This window comes from Microtus ochrogaster, unplaced genomic scaffold (genome assembly GCF_000317375.1).
Source record: "Microtus ochrogaster isolate Prairie Vole_2 unplaced genomic scaffold, MicOch1.0 UNK72, whole genome shotgun sequence".
Classification (NCBI taxonomy): Eukaryota; Metazoa; Chordata; class Mammalia; order Rodentia; family Cricetidae; genus Microtus; species Microtus ochrogaster.
In genome coordinates, this window is record NW_004949170.1 from 1359583 (window position 1) to 1372799 (window position 13217).

The 13217-nt window shown below is 44.4% G+C and overlaps 1 protein-coding gene across 2 annotated transcripts in view; it reads left to right on the plus strand.

Annotated features, from left to right (window-relative positions):
• The window catches only part of Dscam (DS cell adhesion molecule), a 563284-nt gene that overhangs the window by 418896 nt on the left and 131171 nt on the right, over positions 1–13217 (plus strand). The gene's annotated exons all lie outside the window — the stretch shown is intronic.

Consider the following 13217-nt stretch of genomic DNA (forward strand, 5'->3'; position numbering starts at 1 on the left):
GCCCACTGCTCCAAGCCCCCACCCCTGGCAGAGGGTGATGCTGCCCCTCCCCCTTTACTTCCCACCTTTGGTACAGAACCTAAGAGACTCTGGCGTTTGAAGACTTCAAAGGACAGGGTCTCCCCTTTGAACTCTGAGCACCTGCCGCATTTGACGGGTCCTGCCCTGGGACAGAAAGCCTCGTTCTTTGAGGTGTTAAGAAAAAGTTCATGTACAAGGTAGAGACACAAAGGCAGGCAGCACCAAGTACAGCAGGGTTTCAGGGAGAAAGCATTTGAACCCAGCTCAGGACAGTAGTCCCACTTTAGCCAAATGGGCAGACAGTTACCCACAGCAAGAGGCCGGAAGCCAGTTATAAGTGTTACCTCTGTGTCCTTGCTCATATGTGTAAAGAAATGCTAGGAAAAAATATATACAACCAAGGGTCTCTGTAGTAATAAAATCGGCGGGCTGATCCCCGGCACCTGGCTGCCCACACGGCTAGCTTTATCTGAAATAATTAGACAGAAACTGTATTCTTTTAAACACTGCCTAGCCCATTAGTTCCAGCCTCTTATTGGCTAGCTCTTACATATTGATCTAACCCATTTCTAATATTCTGTGTAGCCCATGGGGTGGCTTACCAGGGAAGATCTTAACCTGCGTCTGTCTGGAGTGGGAGAATCATGAAGACTCACTGACTCAGCTTCTTTCTCCCAGAATTCTGTTCTGTCTACTCCGCCTACCTAATTTTCTGTCCTATTAGGGCAAGCAGTTTTCTTTTATTAGTTAACCAATGAAAGCAACAGATAAATACAAGACCCACCTCCATCAGGTCTCAGTGAATCACACACTCCAGTATAATGGGGAAAAGCAACAGGGTGAGAATAAAATATCCCAATTTATTTTGACCTGCGTGAAATATCACCACCTAAAACAAAAATGTAAATATTTTGAAGTTTATGAAAAAGCAAACAGGAAATTTGCTTGAATACAGGGTGCTGGAGGATTTGCTTCAACTTTTAGCAGATTAGCAAACAAAAAGATAAACAGGCCACCACCGAAGGCTTAGATAATGTAATCTACAAGGATGAAATAATATGAAGTATCAAAAGCTAAAGACAAAAAGTCCTGGAGAAAGGGAAGGCTCATGTACAGACACACTGCAAGTTGTAATCATTGTGCATACAAAGCAGGGTATCTGACTCTGATGTAGCTCTCAGGTCAGCTATCACTGTGTTCTGTTCATACCCAGGACCACAGTTTTGCCTTGGTCCAATTAGAGGAAGCCACCATTAGCAGCAAGAAGGTTCCACATGGGGTGGACTGATGACTTGTTCTCTGTCTTGAATGTTCTTCCTCTTTTGCAAAAGAATTTATAGAATTTCTAGTTCTCAGAAAAGAGAGAGAGATCAACACACATCACACACACACACACACACAAACACACACAAAGGAAGCACTGCTGCCTTTGGGATTATGATTCACACAATAGCTTGTAAATAGACAGATTTGTACATTAAAAATTAAATATTTGACCATACACATATGAAAATCATGAATATAAAAAGCAACTCTAATGGCACATTCTAGCAAGATGTGGACACCACGGGTGGATCTCAAACACTGCTGGAGGCTATGCAAGTGGGCCAACCTCTCTAGAAACCACTGGACAGTTCCCTATAAAACGAGATATGCATGTACTGTGTGACACAGTAGTTAAACTCTTAGGCGTTTATCCTAGAGATCTGAAAACTTGTGTCCTCAAAAATATCCCTGTGTAGGAATGTTCATAGCACATTTACCCATAAGCCCCAACTTGAAAAAGACCCAAAGTTCTTAGCAAGCTACAAGTCTAAATATCCCAGTCTTCCTATAATGACCTCCTACTGCTAGGCTGGAACAAAAAGAATTTATTATTGGGAAAGTAAACTGGATAGATTTTAGAACATTGCATAAGCCTTTAAGAAGTCAACCTCAGGACGAGGGAACTGCCTAAGTGATTAAGAACACTAGCTAGTCTCCCAGAAGACCCAGGTTTGATTCCCAGCATCCATATAACAACTCACAACCTTCACCAGTTCCAAGTGATCCAGTACTGTCTTCTGACCTCTGTGGGTATCAGGCATACACGTGGTACACAAATGTACATGTAGGCAAAACACCCAAACACATAGAATAAATAAAAAGTATTTGTTAAGAAGAGATTGTATTTATAAAGTATTCCAGTAATTAAAGAGACAGTTGCCAGAGGACAGGAACAAGGTGTGAGTGGATCTGAGCACAAATACAGATGGTCCCAGTGGGGAGTTCTAGGGACATGGAACATCTGTGTACCTTGACAGCAGTGAGATGAAGTTATATAGAGTTTTATATGCACACACACACACACACACACACACACACACACACACACACGCAGGTCACACACACACATGCAGGTCACACACATACAAATATACAAACCCACAATACACACATTTGTACTCACACGCAGACACAAAAACACACCATATGTATGTGTACAAAAAGCATACACATACACACACACATGTACAAGTGAGTGTAGCTTGGAAGCATAATGTCCTAGTGATAATTTCCTGGCTTTAATATGATGTCACAACTTCATACAAGTCACAGTATGCAGAGAACTGGGTGAGATGCTTGCAGGACCACATAGGAGCTTTGCAGATTTCTGTGAGAATTGTTTCAAAATGAATAAATAAGAGAAAATGAATGCCAGAAGGGCACAAGTGGACCTGTATATTTATTAAATGTCCAGGACCCCAGAGAAGACAGGTCAGATGGGAGAGAGACAATATGAGTTGGTCACCAAGAGCTGAGAAGCAGCATTCAGACTCCAGAAATAGAAATTTTCCTTAGGCCAGACAGGCCTGGGTGGGAGAGAATTCTCTTCTAGATTGCAACATGCTAAGTGGGGTAGAGAAAAAGATACTGGAGGTAACCAAGGGTGGAGACCAATGGCTAAGTGGAGGAAGGGGAAGTTGGCTACTATGATAGGATTGCAGCAGGATGCAAAGGTGTCTGTAATTACAGGCTGTCTGGTGGGGTCCACTGTGCATCGCAATGGAAGATGACAAAAATGGAGATGGCAATTCAAGAATCTGAGCCTGACTGAGGAGGGACACAGCCCAGCCCAGGTGTACTAACTGAGGCTGAACTAGAGTGATGAGCATGGAACCCGAACAGACAAATCAATGGGAAGATTCTGAATGAGAACATTGAAGGTTCAAGACCCTGGCTGGCTGTGGGTCCAGGAATCTATTCAAGCTTTTGTCTGGGATACAGGACCAATAACAGTGAGGGATTTCATGTGGGCCATGTGACCACAAGCTGGCCACATTGAAAATGCCCTCCAGGTTCCTGAAGTGTAAAAGAGAAGCTTAGAAAAGGATAAACTGGGTTTCAGAGTGATCGTTAGAATGGTTCACAGGCTGGGAAGGTGGGTCATTCCCAGAACCTCAACATATGGGAGACCAGGGCTACAGTTAGACCCTGTCTCCAAACAAACAATAGACAAACACCCAACCCAGACAGAAGACCTCGACAATGCTAACACTAGACAGGATGGGTGGTATGGGAGGACAGGATCCCTGTAAGTGCAGCTTTCCTACAAAGCCTAGAAAACATGGATTCATTCTTCATACCGGTTGCTTTGTTATGACCATACTGTCTAAAACCTGTCACGCTAGGTGGCTCCAGGGGTCTGGGCTGAGCCACACTTCCCACATACCAAGCCCTCCATTCTCTGCTTCCTTGGCAACCTCCTCCCATGGCTGTCGTCGTCAAGGTAAAATCGGGTGTACTTCATCCACGATAGCAAGCCACTCTGAGGTCCCCAGCAACGGAAGAAGATGTGGGGCAAAATCACTCATTGTCCAAGGGGCTAAGGCAGCCTCTCTGAGTCCACAGAACATCACCCTACAATTACTCCTGATTGCGGGTCTCAGAATAGCACCCCCTCATCTAGCTGTCGGTTCCTTTGTTCTCCAACTTTCCTAATCGACGTCACAGTAGCTAAGACCTTATCTTTGGGTCTATTTATGTTGAGGGATTTTTATTTAACTCCACTAAGAAGAAAGCTTCCTATGCCAGCCGTGGTTTTCTTAGAACCCTCTAGAGTTTCAGGCTGACTGAGGTGGATGTCTGAGGGGGTGAGAAGAGATGGAGGCGCCGGCAGTTGCTGCCTTGCTCTGTGCACCCAAATTGTATTGAAACCCCTCTTTACCTGTAACTAGATCTTTTCCCACCTTTTTCCTGTTGGTTGAGTCTTCAGGGAAAGAAGTGTGCAGTTCTGAGTGTCTGCAGGAGGTTTGCTGACATCTCCTTTGGTGGAAGGGTTGTCCTTGATTCGGCTTGGGCGCAGGGGCTACTGAGGAGCAGCCAGCCCCATCCAGGAGCTATTTCAGTCTCCTCCCAGGTCATCGTGTGCATGAGCCACGAAACTTGAAAGTTGTTGTGCTTGCTTCTCTGTTTGTTTAGGGTCTTTTTTCCCCAAAATCAAAATAGTTGTTGGGTTTTTTTCTTTGAGAAATGATATGTGCTTATTATAAAGGATTAAGATAAGACAGAAAAATATAATGTAGACATTGAGTATGATGTGATGCGCACTCTTTTTTAAAAGATATTTCAATGTTATTTCTTTTCCTTGTGTGATATAGATCATACATAAAGAGATGGGTTGAGGAGAAAGAATTCATAAAAATGCTTTGCATGTATGTTGTCACATTGTTGTGTGTGTGCTGATATTTGGGGGGGGGGTAGTGTACACACATGTGAAGGCCAGAGTTCAATGTTAAGTGTCTTCCTCAGTTCTATTATACCTATTCCATGAGACAGACTCTCTTATTGAATCTGGGACTCTCTAGTTCAGTTAGACTGGTTGGCCAGTGAGCCCCATACCTCTACTTCCCCAGCACTGGGGTTGTAAGTACACGCTCCACTTAACTTTATTACATAGGCACTGGGGACCAAGCTCAGGCCCTCATGTTCATAGCAAGCTCTTTACCAACTGGGTTATCCACCCAGCCAAGATAAGCAGACATATTTCTTAGAATAAAATTTGATTTTTTTCCCATATATGAGTCCCTTTCTATTCCATGAATGTGATATATCATAAATTTTATTTTACTGTTATTATTATGAAAGAGAGAATGTATGTGTGTGCATGAGCATGTTTGGTGTTTGTTGTTCAGTGGTGTTCCAATACAAATGTGTGCACATATGCAGATATGTGGTTGGCAATCCTCAAAATCTATCCACATTTATTTATTGAAGCGAGATCTGTCTCTGAACCCAAGTCAAGTAAGAAAAGGCACCCAAGGTTTCCTGTGGCTTCTATGCATGTGCATGTAAACAGACACACACATACACACAAACACACATATACACATACATACACACACATACAGAGAGAGAGAGAGAGAATAAAAAGGGTAGTGTTGTGGACTTTCTTCATGAGAAGACAGCATTATATAATATTCTCAAGTATTCTGAAGCCTGCTCCTGCCTTATATGTTAATGTACGTAATCATATGTGTGGGCTTTTTTATATGGGATCACACATATGGGATCATATGTGTGGGATCCTGCATGTAGATTGTGTGTATTGGATCATATGTGTGGGATTTTATGTGTGGGTTCTGTATATGTTTTCTGTGTTTCAGATCATATTGTGGGTTGTGTGTTTGCGATCATGTGTGCAGAATCATCTGTATGGGATCATTCCATGTCGGCCTTCCTCTGGAAGGACAAGAACAGTGCGGAGAGAGGGGTCCCATTTAGGGGTCCCATTTCTCCTGCTTCCCCCAGGACTTCCGGACTGTGTAGCTTGAGACAGCTTGCCTGGGGGAGACCTGAGTCTTTGAGTTCAGGAGCACACACTATGCATGAATAAGCACTGGTTGAAAGCCTGGATCCTGGGATACATGGCTCCATGGTGCTCATTTTTTCCTCATTTTCTCTGGGACTCGATCTTCCTAGCGGGTTTCTGCTTCATTTAGAACCGTCAATACCTCAATTAGTGCCTGCTTCCTTCCCTTGGGAGGGACAGTTACACATGTCACTTCACAGGCCTCTGGAACCTAAAACCCCCCTGAGAGTGCCAGGTCATAAAACACCTCCTCATTAGCAGCAGTGTTTGCTGACAAGCCCTTCCTCCTCTGTCTTCCTTTCAGGAGGAAACAACTGACAGACAGGAGACATTGGGAAGATGCTGCCTGACTGGTTTCTCTGAGAGTATGCCAGATGTGCGCAGCTGGGCACATGGATTTATATGTAGGATGAGGAAAAGCCTTGGTGTGTGTGTGTGTGTGTGTGTGTGTGTGTGTGTGTGTGTGTGTGTGTGTGTGTGTGTGTGTGTAGGATGAGGAAAAGCCTTGGTTTCAGGGGTGTGGGGGGGCAATGCTCCTCCTGGCATTTATTCGGAAGCTAGACACACCCTCCATCCTGAAGCATCAGTGATAACTGCACTCCAGCACTTGAGCAGAATTCCCCTCTCCCACCTTGAATAAAGAAAGGACAGGAAGGCAGTGACTTCCTGTCGAGCAGGCTGAACTCCCAGCACCTCCTGAAGCCACGCTTTATCTGCAGACTCATCCAGGTTGTCTTACGTCTCCACAGACACTCAGCCAAGGATCCTCTCACGAAACCTGTGAAATCTGGCAAGCTTGTCGAGCTGTAGAACTCCTAAATAAGAAATCTGCAGTCATGCATTTATTCACAAATACGCACAGCAAAGACTTGCACATTGTCTTGGTTTCTGTATAAAAGTTGGTAGGAAGACTTTATGATAATTCAAGTGAAAAGAATGTGGTGATATCCTATTGGCTTTCCAAGAGGACTCTGACAGCTCTGTCCAGAGAGACTACTCCTGTGGGTTGATAGGGGGCACACACATGTGCACACGAGTGTGAGAGCATGCCCTGCTAGCAGCTGTACCTGCTCATGTACTCTTTTATGAGTGCACCATGTATTCATATGTGCACTCTAGCACGTGTGCATCTGTGCATGTGATATGTGGTCTGTGCCTGTGCTCCATGTGGCTGTGCTGGAAGCCAAGAGCACAATTAACATAAAATGGAGAGTAACTGAGAAAGATACCTGAGGTCAACCTCTGACCTCTTCAGGCAGGCTCACCCACACAATGTTCATACCTAAATACACACACACACACACACACACACACACACAACACACGCACGCACACACACACACATTACACTACAGTTTCAAACCTGTACAATCTCTCTAACGCTACCCCCTTCATATGGCTTTTGTTTTTCCTTAGAGTCTTCAGTTTTATACATATTCATTTAAAACTTGTTCCTTGTAGAACGGTATATAACAGGCTAGGGCAAAGCAACTGGGGACTTAAATCTTAGCTGGAAGAGTTAGGCAAGGCTACACTGAGTTGCTTATGAATTCATACACAGGTGGGAAAAGCATCAGCCGTGTGGATTACAATTCTCCCCTGGTACTTCAGGGCCTCTAGGATCCGGGAGAGTGGGCCTTGCTGCTCTTCAGTTTATGAATCATAAAATTGAGGAGCATCAGTGCCTACTTCCTAGAGTCACTATAAAGACTAAACGATTATAAAACTGTGAGCATAGCATCCTTGTGATGCTAGTGTAGCCGGTTGGTAAAGGCACTCAGTAAACAAAGATGAGCACCACGTACAAACACACAAGCACCCCGTGCAACTGAATCTCCCATGGGAGCGTTGGTTAATGGCTAAAATAAAGAGGGTCTTATGGATATTGACACAGAGCCCAGATGTGGACAGAATAACTTTAAAAGGTGAAGGCATTTCTGAAATTTAAAAATTCTACAAAGTACGTCAACTCAAAGGCAGGAAGGACAGAAGACGTGGACATTGCCCCTTCCTAGACAAGAGTCTGTAGGTGGAGGAAGCCCCTAGGATTCCTGAGAGAGGGAGGGAGGTTGCCTACATTCTGCTGCCAGGGACTCAGGTCAGGAGCCCAGGCAGCAATGCAGTAAAGAATTGTGGTATAGATCACCAGCCAGTGTTTGGAAGGAGGATGATGATTCATCTTCTGTGTTTCTCCATGACACACGGCATCTACATGTGAAGTACCTGCTCAGAAGCCAGATCGCAGCCTGGGGCCCATTGACTCACTGTGTCCATCCCCAAGCCACCTGGAAACTGCTGGCTCCGTTTCCATGGAAACTGCTTGCTCTGAAAACTGTATCGGAATACTTGATGAGGATAGAAGCAGCTGAAAGAAAATCCATTTCCAGGCTCGTAGAGGGTCAGTAGCAGACTGACATCCATCTCTCTCTGGGTCCTGCAGTTGGTGGCCTCAGCATCCTGGTGGCATTGTAGCAGGCGTCTCTGCAGCCAGTGATGGCAGGCCATGCCCAAGGTAGAGGTCACAGACATCCTATAATCTGATCTTAGAGTGATGAGCTACTATTTCGGCCATATCCTGATGGTCACGTGATCTGGTGGCTCTGGAGAATGTGGGAAGGAGTGCCGCAGAGTATGAATTCAGGAGAGCAATTGTCGAGATTGATCAAAGCACCACCCTTGAGCTTTTTCTAATCTCCTTTTGCATAAAGTCATGTTGCATGGCAAGTTTTCCACATATTTTTTTTTACTATCGCTTCAGCAGGAAATTCAAGTCTATTTACTAGTTTCTCATTTTCCTCTAATTACTAATGAGTGTTTCTATTAGGCAAAAGCAGAATATCTATGTACATAACCAGACAGGAAAGGAAAAAAATGATCACGAAGAAGTGGCTTCCCACATCTCCTTGTGAATGAGGGAAAAATACTGTTTTAATATCTCTTGCTTCATATGCATGCTTGTCATGCAAAATAAATCAAATTTCTTCTAATGGTGGACAAGAAGCAACTTCAGAATGAATCTGATATGAAGCCTAAGCATTCTGTGTCGTTGCCCTGACAGGTTTAATCATGTCAGCCAGCCTGGCACCACAGCCAGGAAGTGGGGATATTGTCCTTGCTAAAGCCCGGCGTCAAGCATAACCCACTCTAGCTTAGAAACATGGACCTGATTAATGGTTATAATCAAAGTAACGTCATTATGTAAGTACAATAACCCAGCCGAGAAGATATTTCAGTGCAGTTAAGAACTTATTAATTCCTGGCAGGAGGAATCATTTTCTTTATAGGGATTAGAGATGCCCAGTAGGCAGCCCCACTCGCTAAAACTTTTATGAACAATAAGTATTTGGGCAGGAGGCATTTGTGACCCTGCAGCGGTGGTAATCAGGGCCTGGGAGTCCACGAGGCCTTTCTTCAGACACCCTGTAGCTGGTGCCTCCGACATAATCTCATTAATTGTCATCAGAGTCTAGGGGGTTGTGGGTCTCTTTGTTCTTACAGATGAGGAAACAAGAGCGGAGCAGAGAGTGTGAGGCCTCAACCTGGGAAGGGGCAGGTTGGCCACTGTCGGGAAAAGAGGCAGAGAATCTTAGTCCATTTTCCACACACAGTTCTTCCTGCAGGCTTTTAAAACAGCAATGTTTTGTCCATGGAGAACCATAGGAAACTGTTCACCAGCCCCAAAGAATCCTTTGATAGTGTGGTCTAGGCTTTGGTTGAAATATCATTTCTGTTTTTAAAAGAAGAGAATTCTGGCATATACAGCAATATAGATAAAATCCGAGGATGCTATGCCCAGCAGAATGCTATGCCCAGGAGGATGCTATGCCCAAGCTGGACACTAAGGACAAATACTTCAGGAATCTGTTAGTGTGAGGTCCTTACAGTGGTGGCATTCACACAGATGGAAGTTATAAGCATACAGCATGTGTCGGTGTTAGCTCTCGTTGTGGTGAAGCTGTGACCGTGCACACAGAAATGGGCTAGAAAAGATGCTTGAGAAGAAGTCATTACGTGGAGTGAGAAGTACTCTCTCAGATAAGGCATTCACCCATTTCAGTGATACAAACACCCCCACCATTGTCAGCGCCAAATTAAGGAGGTCACATCCCTGCCACTGTGCCGTGAGTCAGGCGGAGAGATGCCTGATGACCCTCTCTGGCCAGGGGCTGCTGCAACCCTGCATGGCTGAATCTTTAAACTGCAAGAAAGTAGGTCAGAAGATGCTCCTAACACAACCCAAGAATGCAGACTTGCTGCGCGTTAAGGAGCTGTGGGGTAGCTCCGTGGCTAATGAGCGATGCTTATGAACTCGTTTCTCCTGATGTAAAACAACACCTGCCTTAATGAGTAATTTTGCAGGAAAACACATAGCGCATAGCTTTGGCCGGAGCCATCCTGGGTCTGGATTTGCTCTGAGGCTAGCAGTTTTCTCACAGCCTCTCCTCGGTACCAATTCCTGTTAAACGACTCCGTCCACTCGTGCTGCTTCAGGAATCATGGCAGAGAGCGTAGCTGCCCTGACATGCTGTCATCTCTCGGCGCCCAGGACTGTGACAAGTGAAAAGGTCGCCGTGCCTTCAAACATCAGCACTGAAGAGAAGCCGTGGTGATGGCTCATTAAAACAAATGGGTTCTTCTGACCATTCTAAGCAGGATGGGGAAACATAGGCTAGCTGAGTGTTTCTGACTGAATGCTGGCTTCATTACCAGAATTTAAAGCCCCATCTTGATGGGACTCTCACCCGAAAGAGAAATATGACTAAAAATGAGGATAGCCACTGGTAGAATAGTATCAGTGAGTAAAATCCCAAGCTGCATGGTTTGTTGAAACATGTCTCCCACATAGTGTGCAATAAAACCTGTTACAGCTTGAGAAAGGAAGTGCAGAGGTTCTCAAGATGGCTCTGCAGGTCAAGGTATTTTCTGTTAAGTCCAATGACCTCTGTTTGATCCCTGGGGTCCACATGGAGGAAGAAGAGAGCTAATTCATGCCAGCTGTGCTCGGGGCCACAGATGTGCATGTGTGTGTGTGTGAGAGAGAGACAGAGAGAGACAGAGACAGAGAGGTGTGAGTCTGTGTGTGTGTGTGTGTGTGCGTGAGAGAGAGAGAGAGAGAGAGAGAGAGAGAGAGAGAGAGGTGAGTCTATGTGTCTGAGAGAGAGAGGTGAGTTTGTGTGTGCGCACGCATGTGCATGTGTGTGTGCGCATGTGTGTGATATTTTTAAGGAAACGGCAAACAGCGTTCAAGTTGTCAAAGCAATGCTTCATTCTGTCCAGAGCAGCTCTTCCCTTCTCATCAGCAGATCTTAAATTGCTGCATTCTGGGGCTCTCCAGCCTTCCCACAGGGACACCCGGCCCTGTGCCCTTGGCCCAACAAACCCCAAGGGAAACAGAAGCCCTGAACTCATACTGAACTCTAAATACTAACACTGGAAGAAGGGAACCACGAGCAATTCCCCCACAGAAAACTTCCATTTTTCATGTTCCCCTATCCCTTTTTACAGATACTGTGAAATACTGCCCATGACTTTGAGACACTAAAGCCCATAAAGCGTGGAAGATCCATGCAAGGGAGTCATGAAAAAAATAAAATTTCAAAACATACCACAATGTGAATGACCCTTGAGCCCATTATATGTAAAGAGCTCGGAAGGCTAACATAAGGACAGATGTTAGATTACATGGCCCCATTTACGAGACATACTTAGAAAAGACACAGAAGAGTAGAATGTGGAGCCAGCAAGGTGCCTCACTGGCTTAGTGGATAAGGGCACTTGGAGCTAGGCATGATGACCTCAGTTCAATTCCAAGGACTCACATGGTAGGAAGTGAGAAAACACTCTCACGTGTCATCTATGAACTGCACACACACTATGACACACACATGCACACACACGCATGCAGATATACAGAAAGAGAGTGAGAGAAAGAATAAATATATAAAAGCTAATAAAAATTTTAAAGTAAAATCAGTGGCTACCTCAGTTTGGGGTTGGCACAGTGAAGTTATCAAGTTAGACAGGACTCTTTCTAAAATAATGTAAATGCTAGTTAGAAGTTGATGCGGTATGAAAACATGTAACTCCTTAAAATCTTTTTCAGGATGTACATTATATATGTATGTATACATCATGCAACACGTGTATACCTGTATGTGTAATTAGTATTGTATACATAAATATAGTTGTACATTTGGTAACACAAACATACCTGTTCAGTAGAGCCAACCTCCCCCACTCTGCAAAATCACGTCTCGTAGAAGATTCAGGCTGCGGACTTGGGTGGGAACATTCACTGCAGAGGCAACACTATCTACCTACCCAACAGCCTGCACTGCAGCAAACCCTGGCTGTCAATAAGTATCTCTGCGAAACCCTGTTTCCACAGAAAGCCGCATTCTGAGGGTTCACGAATCTTGGAGGAACACAAATTCAAATTTGACCCTAGAAACAAGGGAGGGGTCTTTCTCCCTAGGATTGGAGCATGGGGACATGTGAGGGACATGAGGATTTGTTTTTAATAGTTTTTAAAGTTTCCCAGTCTCTTTAGAGACATTGCATTTTTACCCTGTTATTAAATATGTCTCCATGTATTTATTTCTTTAGCCTTGATATTTCAAACTGCGGGTGATCTATTATATTGAGTCATTAGAAGCCGACTGTCAATCAAACAGGTTGCTTTGTGCTTGTTAGGTGAGAGCTCATGGTTACCTTCATCTGATTGAAAGCCAACAGAGCAGGTGAAAGGTCATGTCCTTCCAGGGTGTATTCTTGAAGGTCATCCCATGTTAATTCTCTAGCATGCCTTTACTGCAAATCTAGGTCAGGCTGTGCAAGCAACAGATTTTCAGAGGAGATGGCTTCTCTCTGCCTGTGGCACAAGCAGGGCTACTTGTAGTCTTTGTCATTTGGGGTTTTTATTTGATTTTTTGTTTCTCATTTTCTCTAAAGGTGAAGGCTTTGAGGCACCTGAGTGAGGAAGTCTGCCTCTTAGCTCTCTGCCTCTCAGATAACCAAAGCACTAATACCATGACAACGCTCAGATAACTAAAACACCAACACATGACAACTTAGATAATTGAAGCGCCATTGCTTGTAGCTTTCAGGGATCCATTTTGGCTGTGACCTGCATTCTCCCTCTCATTTGCTTGTAACTTTAGAATAAATTTTGTAAGATGTGTTTTAAAATAGGCTTCCAGAATTCCAGGTGGTTTGCAGAGTTGAGAATGGAGTCTTATGCTACCTATTGCTAAGGACAAAACCCTACAGATTAAATGCAAATAGAAGAAAGAAAATGCAGATTTCGTGCATAAAGGTTATCTCCTCCTCCTCCTCCTCCTCCTCC